This window comes from Danio rerio, chromosome 4, assembly GCF_052040795.2.
Source record: "Danio rerio strain M-AB ecotype USA chromosome 4, GRCz13ab, whole genome shotgun sequence".
In the NCBI taxonomy this organism is placed as follows: domain Eukaryota; kingdom Metazoa; phylum Chordata; class Actinopteri; order Cypriniformes; family Danionidae; genus Danio; species Danio rerio.
Window position 1 is genome coordinate 61,090,377 of NC_141024.2, and position 12,800 is coordinate 61,103,176.

Here is a 12,800-nt window from a genome sequence, read left to right on the forward strand (position 1 = left end):
ATAGGATGCTGTTCAATAATATTCAGTAAGTGTGTTTATACAATAGATTAGTCAGTACTAAAGGCAAAACTGAACTAACTGAACAAAATAACTGAAGATCACAGTGAAGAGAAACAGCACACACAACTGAATAATGTTTAACCAGAGGACAAATCAAGAAAACCATTAAACAGCATTACATTCAGTTCAAATGTTGTAGTTTGTCTTTTATTTATTGTTTGCAGCACATAATGTGATTGTACATGTGTTATCTCTCTATTTCTGAAGGTGTTTTCAACTCTTATTTTAATCAATATATCTGTTTATCTACACTCGCTATTAGAAATCCATTATATATATATATATATATATATATATATATATATATATATATATATATATATATATATATATATATATATATATATATATATATAAAAGCTTTTCTAAATTCTCCTAAGACAAGAACAGGACAGCTTTAATGAAAGGTTTTGATTATATAATGATCACTCGTTTACATTACAGATGTTTAATACTATTTTTTGTCATCATTTCTCAAAATGCAGAATAAAAAGTCAATAAAAATATTGAAATAAAATAAAATAATTTTCCTCAGAAGCTGGAAGACGGGGTTGATGTGTTTTGGTTGTGACAAATGATTTATTATTATCAGTAAAAAATCTTACTTAGCGGCTTTTATTCATTTATTTGTTCTTTTTATTATTTGTTTAAAGAAAAATAACATAAGTAAATGCATAGTTATACACAAATCATTATAAAAGGGAATGTTTAAATTAAATACAGATAACTTAATCATCTGAATAGATATTTACAGTAACTCTGTATTGAAATCAGGGAATGATTAAAACCTTTAGATGGGTGGAAAAGAGTTGACAGATTCAGGATCAGTTAGCACATTGTGTTTAGTGAATGTGATGTTTTCCAAATAGTGTAAGAGTTTTAGTTCACAATCCATAAACAAGATTATCTTAATCAGTTATAATGATCAATTTACAGAACACTGAAATATAATAATAAGATAACGAGAAACCAGAATAGTTTAGTGTAATCACAACTGAAACAGTCATTTAATAATAGTGTCTGACTCATTTTACTAATCTAACACATAAATCATTGCATGGCTAATATATATCTGTAATATTTTAACATGGCTTTCCTTTACTTTATTAAGAGGTGGTTTCCTGGATCAAGATTAAGCGTAGTCCTAGACTGAAATGGCCATTTAGATCAGACTAACAGAAATGTGCTTTCTCTGTCACGGTTTTAAAAGTCTAAGACTTAGTCTAGTCCAGAACTGAACAGGCTGATTTCCTGGAGGAACACTAGAGCAACTTCAGGACTAAACTGAGGCTTAAATTAAATCTATCAGGAGGCAGGTTTAACTTCAGATTCATTTCATTTGGAGGACACATGGATTACCTGGACTCTGTTAATGATGATCAGCGCTTTCCACCAGAGATGCATAAAGTAAACCCTTTGTGAATTAACAGCACATCACGTAAACCACCCTGATGCTGGAACCCAGGCTAACTACAAGGTACTGTTCAATGATTATGGAAATGCCCCAGGAGTCATCGGTTGCATAGAGGGAACCCATATTCCCATTAAGCGTCCCTCTACTCCAGATGCGGAGGAATACAGGAACCAAAAGAACTGGGTTTCCATCAATGTCCAAGGTGTATGAACTCGCCAGTTAGAGTTCTCAAACATTGCTGCACGGTGGAAATGTGCAACTCATGATCCTCCTCAGCTCATCTCTGTATACTCAGTTTGACAGAAGAGATCATAATGGAGTTTTGCTTGGTGACAGTGGGCATGCTCAGAAGGATTTCAGCTACAGCCAGGCTCATATGCGCACAAGGGCTTTAGTCGAGCGCATGTTCGGTGTTTGGAAGAGTCGTGTTCAGTGCCTTAGGAAAACACTCAGACTGAAAGCAAGTAGATGCTGCACTGCTGCAGAGACTGTGGCATCTTCTGCTGATGCTCCAGTCTCTGAGGTGGCAGTAGAGTCTGAATCAAATACATTGACTCTGGCTGAAATTGTTGCAGGCGCTTCTGTTGTACCTGCTTCAGTTAATTCTGAGATAGATGGCATGAATGGTCACAGTGTTACACCAGTATTGACAGAAAATATAGCAGTCACTGGAAAAAGCAACGAGGCTGGAAATGAAGCGGAAATGCAAACTGAGGCATTTTTCAAAGCTCCAATAAAAAGGAGAAAAGGCAGAAGTAAGACGACAATAACACAGGCCAAAGAAGACAAGAGCGAGACTGAAAGTGCAGTTTCAGACATTGACAGCGATTCTTCAGACTCCAATGATTCAGGCTGCTCTTTTCTTCATCACTAAATGAGGATGAAGAGCAGCCAGTGGTGTACAACACTGAACAACTAACTCAGCTTTCAAGAAAAACAAAGAGACTGAAGCTGAAGACTATTGTCCAGATCCATCTGCTCTTATAAGAGATGTAAAGAGGTGCATGAAGGAAGGAGCTTTCTGTGATCAGGAAGTGCACCGTCTTAGAAAATCCATGATAAAAATGAGAAAACAAATGCGTGAAGATGAAGAACAGGACATGGTGTGATAGCTTCTTCTGTTTCTGACTGTTTCTATCATTTATGAGAGACATTAAGATTGGAGCTCCACACTTGAATGCTGCTAGAAACAGTCAGAAGAGAATGTGTCTGTCTGAGTTTATAAAGATAAAACGGATTGATGTGACCTTCATTCAAGAGTCTCAGAGTGCTTTATTTAATGAAATAGACTGGAGAACAGAATGAGATGCTCAAGTGTTCATGAGTCACATGTCCTCTAATAGTGGAGGAGGAGCTCTATTGCTTTCACAGCAGTTTTCACCAATTCTATGTGAAGAGAAAGAAATAGTCAAAGGACGTTTATTACAAATTAAAGCAAAACTTGAGAATTTTTTAATGACTTCTTTAAATATTTACGCTTCTACAAAAGGAGATGAAATAATAGATTTCTCCAATGCTTTTAGTGCTGTCCTTAAAGATATCAAATCAGAAGGGTTTTTCATTTTAACAGTGCACAGAGAATGAGAAGAGAGATCCAAATCACCCAGAAACACATCCTGCTTCACTAAAAGTGCTTCCACAATGAGTAAGAGTGTTTGATTTATGCGATGTGTGGAGGAATGATCATCATGAAAATAGACAGCACACTTGGGCACATAGTAAGAATCATTTTATTTCAATGGCAAGGCTTGATAGATTTTACATGTTTCATTTTCAAGCAGATTGTGTCAAAGATTGTACAATAATTCCTGTTGGGTTTTCAGATCACTCTTCTGTTATTTGTACTATAATTGTTAATTCTGTGGAGATTAGGAGTGCCTATTGGCATTTTCATACGTCCCTTTTAAAAGATGAGACATTTATTGAAATCTTTTCTTTATTTTTGGGAATTTTAAAGAAGAAAAACATCTTTATTCTTCACTGCAGCAATGGTGGGATTGTGGCAAGATTCACATTAAACAATTATGCCAAGAATACACTTTTACTCTCACTAAAGGAGTTCCTGAATCCATGAAGAAACTACACTAAAAAAAAAAATAGCTCATTAGGTTAACTCAATTTAATTGTGTGCAGGTTTTCCATCCAATAAGTATGCGTAGCCCTAACCAAAAGATCATTTACATAACGAAAAGTAATTGAGTTAGTCCAACTCAATTTTATTAAATATAGCCAAGCAAATAAAAATTACTAAATTAATATAACTGATTTACATTCGTTCAACTAAATATAAATTAATTAATTGGAAATATTTATTTTTCATTTGATCCCCTGTTACTACACACACACACGCCAAACAGATTGTATCTTTTTTTTTTTATTATTGGAAAAACTTTTAGAAACACTTTTAACAGATCTTGCATCTGGTGTGAAGTAAATGTATCCCATGTTTTCCAAAGCATCAAACACATTAAGGGAGTAGAGGCACCAGCAAATTATGCAAAATGTAAACATTCCAATAAATCTGAATGCTAGCTTGATCAACATTCAACTTAATTATAACATGGATTAAACGCACAATATATATATAAATATATATATATATAGTGCTTGTTTTACTTGACTAATTTGAATTGTAACAGACAGTTTTTAGTATCTGTCTGTTAGAGCCATATCTATTATGCAAATTGTAAAATATTATGTATAGTTATTGTTATTTGTTTATAGCATTTATATTGTCTACCATCAAAATAATGTTTAAATTATTACTGCATGCTTTAATTATGCCTTTGCTTATTGATGACTGATCACGTCATATCCTTGTTGTAAAGAGAGGAAGAGACGGAGTGATACAGTTTTTGACCGTCGTTCCATATTGTATCGTTATATAAAGAAAAATATTGTTCCAGCTTTGAAGAACAAATAAACACAAGAAAAGAATATAACGACTTGGATGAGTTCGTCGCGTCAGACTGGTTACTTAAAAGGATCATATTTCCAGCTTGGATAATGGAGTGCCATTATAACTAGTCAAAAACTTTGCTCCTAAGAAACGAATGCTTAAGAGATCTTACGGAAAGTATTATTTTTTGCTAGCGATGTCTGATTGAGGATCGTGAACTTCAAAGGATCAAATGATCGCATGGATGCACGTTAATTATTGCACGACGCACACAGAGCATATGAGACATTGAAAAGTTCTGGCATGTGATTCTGTCAGTTGGAACATATTATACAGGTAGGCCTACTGATGGAAAATTCTCTGGATACATGTTACATGTCGTGGGAAAGACTTAATGTCTGTTTTCTATTGTTATGGGCTTAAGTTAATGCTCGATGAATCAGCAAAATGGAAGATGATGATGCGTCACATTGCAGTGCCGATTCTCGCCACAGGGTGGCGCAAACCGCTTTACAATCGGAGGAAAACCCCGATGCCAGGCCAAAAAGAATAATTCAGCTAACACAGAAGGCGGTTGATCTGAAGCTGCAAAATCTCATAAAGTAAAGAAGATCCAAACTTGGCCAAATTACCAAGTTAATGAATGAAATAGACAGTTTGAAAGATGATGACAAGAATTTGAATGAGGTTGAGGAAAAACTTCAGAAAAACGTTTCAGAGTTAAATAAAGAATTTAATTGCCTCGATACAGAATTGGGAGAGCTCCTGTCTGAGGAGGAAAGGAAAATAGATCATGATAATTGGTTTTGTCAGAAATCTGAATATATTAAAGAGTTTGTGCAACAGACACAAAAATGGATCCTTTCAACCAAAGAAGGGATAGAAGCTTTTAACATTGGACCTGAAGACAGCGTTTCAATTGTTTCATCACAAAGACACAAGAAGAATTATGGATCCCTTGTTGGACGAAAGTCAAATGCATCCAGCCACAGTTCAAGTTCTGTCGCTCACCTTAAACAGGAAGCTGAACATGCAGCATTATTAGCACGTGCTGCAGCTTTAAAAAAGAAACAATTCATTGAACAAGAAGTGGCAAAATTGAAAGCAGAACAAGAGCAGCTGGAGATGGATACTGAAATCGCTGCTTCTTTTGCTAAGCTCAAAGTATTACAAGACTATGATCTTGAAAATAAAAGTGAATGTCAATCGAAAAGTACAGAGATTCATCATAAAAATAAACAAAAAGATTCTTACCTTGTGGAGGAACGCCAGAGTAAGAGAGACATTACATCACAGCCTTCTCAGCGAACCCACAGTACTAAAAACAAAAAAGAACCTGACAAAGACAGAAGTTCTGGGGAATTGGAAGGTAATTTATACAGAGTGATGCAACGACAGAATGACATTACAGAAATGTTTGTTAAACAGCAAAATTTGTCACATCTGCCCCAAAGAGACATTCCAATTTTCACAGGAAACTTGATGGAATACAGAACTTTTGTCAGGGCATTTGAACATGCTGTTGATGTCAAAACAGAGAATGCCAGAGACAAATTGTATTATTTGGAGCAGTACACTGGTGGAGAGGCCAAAGATCTTGTACGTAGCTGTGTACATATGGAGCCTAATAAAGGCTACAAGAAGGCATGGGATCTGTTGCACAAGGAGTTTGGTGACGAGCTGAAAATAGCTAGTGCCTATATAGATAAGGTGCTGAATTGGTCTCAGATAAAAACAGAGGATGGAAAGGCACTGAAAACATTTGCACTTTTTCTTATTGGATGTCAAAATGTCATGGAAGATCTTGAATACATGGACGAAATGGATAATCCCACAAATATCAGGGTTATTATTTCAAAGCTTCCCTTCAAAATGAAAGAGAAATGGAGAGGTAAAGCTTTTGAAATTCAAGAAATACGTGGAAGGAGAGCAAGATTTGCAGACATTGTGGACTTTATAGACAGAGAAGCTAAGGTAGTTATGGACCCATTGTATGGAGAAATTCAAAGCTCATCTGTTGAAGGAAAGGGAAAGAGCACATCTTTCGATATCAAAATTAAGAATAGAATTCCACCAAAGGGTAGCAGCTTTGCAACAGCCATTAATCCTCTTGGAAAGGAAACAACCAACTCTCCTGTAAAAAGAACCCCAGTTGCAACTGCCAGTGCATTTGAGAAACCATGTTTGTTTTGTCAGAAGAACCACCCACTTGAATCCTGTGCGAAGTTTGTAGAATGCTCTTCCAAAGAAAGAATTGACTTTTTAAAGGCAAAAGGCTTATGCTTTGGCTGTCTGACTTTCTTAGCAAAGACTGTAGAAAAAGGATGATATGCCAACAATGTTCACAGAGACACCCAAGTATACTCCACATTAATAAAAAGAATGACGAAGTACACAAGCAAAGAAAAGAAGGTAGCACGGAGGAAAAGTGCATTTCCGCTCCTCTGTTCTCACTCGAAAAGGAATCATGTGGTTGTACTGGGGCCGGAGAGGTTGAGTCTATTCTTGCAATCGTAGCAGTCAAATCCAAGTCAAATCCAAAAAAAGTGAGAAAATTCTAGAAACTTATGGTTTTATGGATCCAGGTAGCTCAGCTACATTTTGCACTGACAAGTTGATGAAGCAGTTAAATGTTAGAGGAAGAAAAACAAAAATACTGCTCCGAACGATGGGACAAGAGAAGCTTGTTGATAGCTACATTGTATCTGATTTGGAAGTCTGTGGATTTGAAGAAAAGTAGTTTATAGATCTTCCTAGAGTTTATACACAGAAAAGTATTCCAGTGAAGAAAGAAAACATTCCATCGCAAGAGCTCATAGAGAAATGGCCTTATCTGAGTAAAGTGAGCCTTCCTACTATTAATGCAGAAATTGGTTTGTTGATAGGAACCAACATTCCTAAGGCACTGGAACCTTGGGAAGTCATTAATAGTAAAGGAAATGGTCCATATGCATTAAAAACAGCAGTGGGTTGGATAGTAAATGGACTCAGCCAAGAAACAGATCACTGTTGTAGTAGTAAGGAAGGACCATCGGCCATGGCAGTCAATCGAATTTCAGTTGAAAGTATCGAGCAACTGTTGGTGCAGCAGTATAATACAGAATTTTCTGAACGCTGCAGTGAAGACAAACCGGAGATGTCAAAGGAAGATAAGCAGTTTATGAAGCTTGTTGAAAAGTCAGAACAATTAGTGGATGGATGCTACTGCATTGGATTGCCATTGAAAGACGAACAAGTAAAAATGTCAAACAACCACAGTGTTGCAGAGCAGCGTGCTAGTAGTTTGAAAAGAAAGCTGAGTTTGAACTCAGAATTGCATGAGGATTATAAAGGGTTCATGAAGGATATCATAACAAGAGGTTATGCAGTCCAAGTTCCAAAGGAGCAACTGAACCGAAATGATGGCAGAGTATGGTATATTCCCCATCATGGGATATACCATCCTAAAAAAACACAAGTTTCGTGTAGTCTTTGATTGCAATGCAACTTATAAGGGAACCTCCTTAAACAAGCAACTGCTGCAGGGACCTGATCTTACTAACTCTCTGCTTGGAGTTTTGATTAGGTTCAGACAAGAACCAGTGGCTCTTATGGCAGACATAGAGTCTATGTTTTACAGAGTAAAAGTTCCAGATAAGGATGCTGATCTTCTACGCTTCTTATGGTGGCCAGAGGGTGATTTGGAACAACCCCTCGTAGAGTATAGGATGGTTGTACATTTGTTTGGAGCTACATCTTCACCGAGCTGTGCATCCTATGCACTCAAGAGAACAGCGGAAGATGCCAGACATAACGTTCCCCAAGAACTAGTAGACACAGTATTGCACAACTTTTATGTTGATGATTACTTAAACTCTGTGCCTATCCAAGGATCATGCTATTGTCTTAACAGAGCAGCTCAGGAACTTGTGCTCTAGTGGTGGATTCCGCTTAACAAAGTGGATTAGTAACAGCAGAGCAGTCTTGTCTTGCATTGCCATTGAAGACAGAGCTAAAGCAGTCAAATACCTGGATTTGGATCACAATATATTGCCAATGGAAAGAGCTCTAGGGATTCAGTGGTCCACGGAAACTGACATGTTCACATTCAAAGTACAGATACAATCAAAACAACCGACTAGACGAGGAATACTCTCAGTAGTTAGCTCAATATACGACCCTCTTGGATTTTTATCACCTGTCGTCTTGCCAGCTAAACAACTACTGAGGAACCTATGTAAAGATAAAAAAGGCTGGGATGAAGAAATAGATGATGATCAAAATCAAAAATGGAGCAATTGGCTTATGGACTTACAGCAGCTTTCTGAGTTCGCAGTGCCCAGATGTATCAAACCAGTAAAGTTTGGATCTACAAAAATGGCTCAACTGCATCACTTTGCTGATGCGAGTGAAGCAGGTTATGGTACTGTGACTTACATCATGATAAAGAATGAAAATGGTGAAAGACACTGTTCCTTTCTAATGGCTAAATCAAGGGTGGCACCTTTAAAACAGATTACAATTCCAAGAATGGAATTGACGGCTGCGGTTGTGGCAGTCAAAATCGACAAAATGATGCAGCAAGAACTGTGCTTGAATTTGGAAAAATCAGTGTTTTGGACAGATAGCACGACTGTGTTGAAATACATTGAGAACCAGAACACCCGATTTAAGACTTTTGTTGCTAACCGTTTAGCAGTCATTCAAGAATGCACAACAGCAGATCAGTGGAAGTACGTAAACTCAAATTTGAATCCTGCAGACAATGCTTCCAGAGGCATGAAAGCAGAAGCATTCATCAGATGTAAAAATTGGATACAAGGACCAAGTTACTTGTTAAAAGACGAAAAGGAATGGCCCAAAAGACCAATTGACATTGGTAAAGTCAATAAAGATGATACTGAAGTTAAAAAATGTGCTTCAGTCAATGCTGCAGTCGTGGAAACGAGCAAGGATGCTGTTAACCAACTCATCGACTTCTACTCTAAGTGGCATCAATTAAAAAGAGCAGTAGCCTGGTTTATGCGGTTGAAAAAGGTGTTGCTGTGCAAGCAAAAGAAAAGAAAGGAATTGAAAGATGTAATTCATCAGAAGGAAAGTAATCCGGGTAAACGCAACATCTTGCTTATCCAAAAAATGCAAAACTACAAAGAAAACTGGTGGAGCGATGCTCTTACTGTGGACGAGTTAGAAAGAGCAGAGACTGAATTAATTTGTTTCGCTCAAAGAGAGAAGTTTGCAGAGGAGATTACAACTTTGCTAAGGAATAAACATCCAGTTAAAAGCAACAGTCCTATTTACAAGCTGGATCCAGTGCTTCAGGATGGAGTTTTGAGAGTGGGAGGCAGATTAAATAAATCTGCAATGCCAGAAGAGAATAAGCATCCAGTTATTTTGTCTAAAGACTTACGCATTGCTACTCTGATTCTTCAACACATACATCAAGAGCTTGGACATAGTGGTAGGAACCATATGTTGGCAAAATTGAGACAAAAGTACTGGATTCCAAAATTGAATTCGGCAATTAGAAAAGTCATAGCACAATGCTCGAAATGCAGACGGATGCATGCTAAGCCTCTAATACAAAAGATGGCAGATTTGCCTGAGGATCGAGTTGTAGGGGACAAGCCTCCCTTCACCAACGTCGGCATTGATTTTTTTGGACCCTTGGAAATCAGAAGAGGAAGCAGTCTGGTTAAGAGATATGGCGTTATTTTTACATGTCTTGCAGTCCGAGCAATTCATATAGAAGTAGCTCATTCTTTAGACACAGATTCTTGCATAAATGCCTTACGTCGTTTTATCTGTCGGAGAGGACAGGTTGCTGTTATACGTTCAGACCAGGGAACTAACTTTATTAGTGCAGATAAAGAACTGCGAGAAGCAATGGCAGCTCTAAATCAGAACAAAATACAAGATGCAATGAGCAAAAAGGGCATTGACTGGATCTTTAACCCACCTGCAGCATCCCACCACGGAGGTGTGTGGGAAAGGCAAATTCGTACAGTACGGAAAGTGCTTAACTCTGTGTTAAAGCAGCAAAACTTAGACGATGAAGGTCTTCAAACAGTCTTATGCGAAGTGGAGGCCATTGTAAATGACAGACCGATCACAAAGTCATCAGATGATCCAAATGATCTGGATGCGCTGACACCAAACCACTTATTGTTGTTAAAAACGCAAGCAATGCTGCCACCAGGCATATTCAGAAAAGAGGATCTTTATGCACGCAGACGCTGGAAGCAAGTGCAGTATCTCTCAGATCTGTTTTGGACCAGATGGACTGCCGAATATTTGCCTCAATTGCAAGAACGTCAAAAATGGTCTAAGGCCCACAGGAACTTGCAAATAGCAGATGTGGTCCTGATAGTGGATCACTCTGCACCAAGAAACTCATGGTTGATGGGCAGGATCATAAAGACTAAGCCAGACTCAAAGGGGATAGTCAGACGTGTTGTGGTGCAAACAAGAACCAATACATTAGAAAGACCTATTACTAAGCTTTGTCTGTTAGAAGAGACTATTTGAGTTGATAAATGCAACCACAAGCAAATAAAAAAAAAAGAGGGGAATTCAGTATTTATGGCTCTGTAAAGAATAAGTGGTAATTGATATAGTCTCGCTCCTATACAATTTGGGGCCGGAATGTTAGAGCCATATCTAATATGCAAATTGTAAAATATTATGTATAGTTATTGTTATTTGTTTATAGCATTTATATTGTCTACCATCAAAATAATGTTTAAATTATTACTGCATGCTTTAATTATGCCTTTGCTTATTGATGACTGATCACGTCATATCCTTGTTGTAAAGAGAGGAAGAGACGGAGTGATACAGTTTTTGACCGTCGTTCCATATTGTATTGTTATATAAAGAAAAGTATTGTTCCAGCTTTGAAGAACAAATAAACACAAGAAAAGAATATAACGACTTGGATGAGTTCGTCGCGTCAGACTGGTTACTTAAAAGGATCATATTTCCAGCTTGGATAATGGAGTGCCATTATACTGTCAGACCTTAAAACCAGAAGATATAAAACCAGTCTTGTATGTTTAGGATGCACAAAAAAATAAATGAAATTATACCTAAAACAGAGCACATTTAATAAAATGTGAAGCAGCAAACTTTGTAACGTTTCTTAAAAGGGCATAACCTGAGAACAATAATATGAAAAATGACTGGCTACTCGAGAGGTACAGCATTTTTAATCTGTGAAGTACAAATGGTCAATTCAAACAAAAACACAGTTAAAAAAAAGGCTGTGGGGACCAAATTTGGACTATAGGAAGGTAAAAACAGTCCAAGACAGTTTGATTATAACAAGGAGACCCATTGTCACCAAAACTAGAACAATTTCTGAACATGTGACTTGCTCTGGCCAGTCATAATTTAAAAATCTGAACCTCAAAAATTCAGAAAAAAACAAACCAAAGCATTAGGTCAAGTCCATTTTAACAAGTGTTGCGTCAAGTAGTTACCTGACAGGTATGAGAGTAATGGAGACACTTGTTGACACTATACTGTACATGAATGAGCTATGATGTGCAGATGTTGGCATCCCAAAAATAATAAATAAATAAATAAAAAAGTTGCATTGGGAAATCCAAACTTAAAACCTCATCAACCATTAGTTTGTAAGGGGTATCAATTATCACACCAAGTCACTCCATCACCCTGGCTGTATAGAAAACATTTATCATGAAAACATTATTTTGCATTTGTATGTCCAATTTTTTTTTATATACTTGTCCACATGCTTCCTTTTTGTAGCTTAGCCACAATGTAAAATGTCACATGGAAAACATCCATGAGTTCAGTGTTGTTGGTTTAGTAGATGAAAGATGGCAGAAGATTGAAAAGACAAATTAATCCCAAATACAAAAAGCGTAAAGAAACTTCATTTATTTGTCATCTGGTGTTCACTTTAAGAAAACAATTTGATTTTCAGCTGCTGTATCTTTGGATTGAACTTGTGTCCATCCAGATTCATTATGATTTTATGGATGAACTCAAAGGTGTACTTGAGGTTTTCTGGAAATCTCAGATCAAGGGCATAAATGAGCCCAAACAGCACAACAAAACCCATGATGACACTGCCAACGTTGGTCAGACCTTTAATGCCTTCGATCACAATTCCCACATCCTGTGGCTCCCCGTTGTCATAACTTTGGATTATGTAAATCCCCATGACTGCGCTTGAGATGCCCCTCTCCACATCATCAGTGCCAGAGACCTGAAAAGACAGATCATATGCAATGATAAATAATCTGTGTGCATTTGTGAAATTTATAGAAGTCACAACATTTGTGAATCTGTGTGCATCTATTTACACTGACAGTTATTCAGTTTCATATGTGTGTGCCATGGGAGAAATAACGGAATAAAACTACAGTTACACTGTAGAGTTTCACTGTTAGAGACTACATGAGAAACAATCAAACTTAC

At 37.1% G+C, this 12,800-nt stretch overlaps 1 protein-coding gene across 3 annotated transcripts in view; it reads left to right on the forward strand.

The window, feature by feature from the left end:
• LOC148682285 (uncharacterized) overlaps positions 1 to 12,800 on the forward strand; it is a 161,517-nt gene that overhangs the window by 105,467 nt on the left and 43,250 nt on the right. The window lies entirely within an intron of this gene.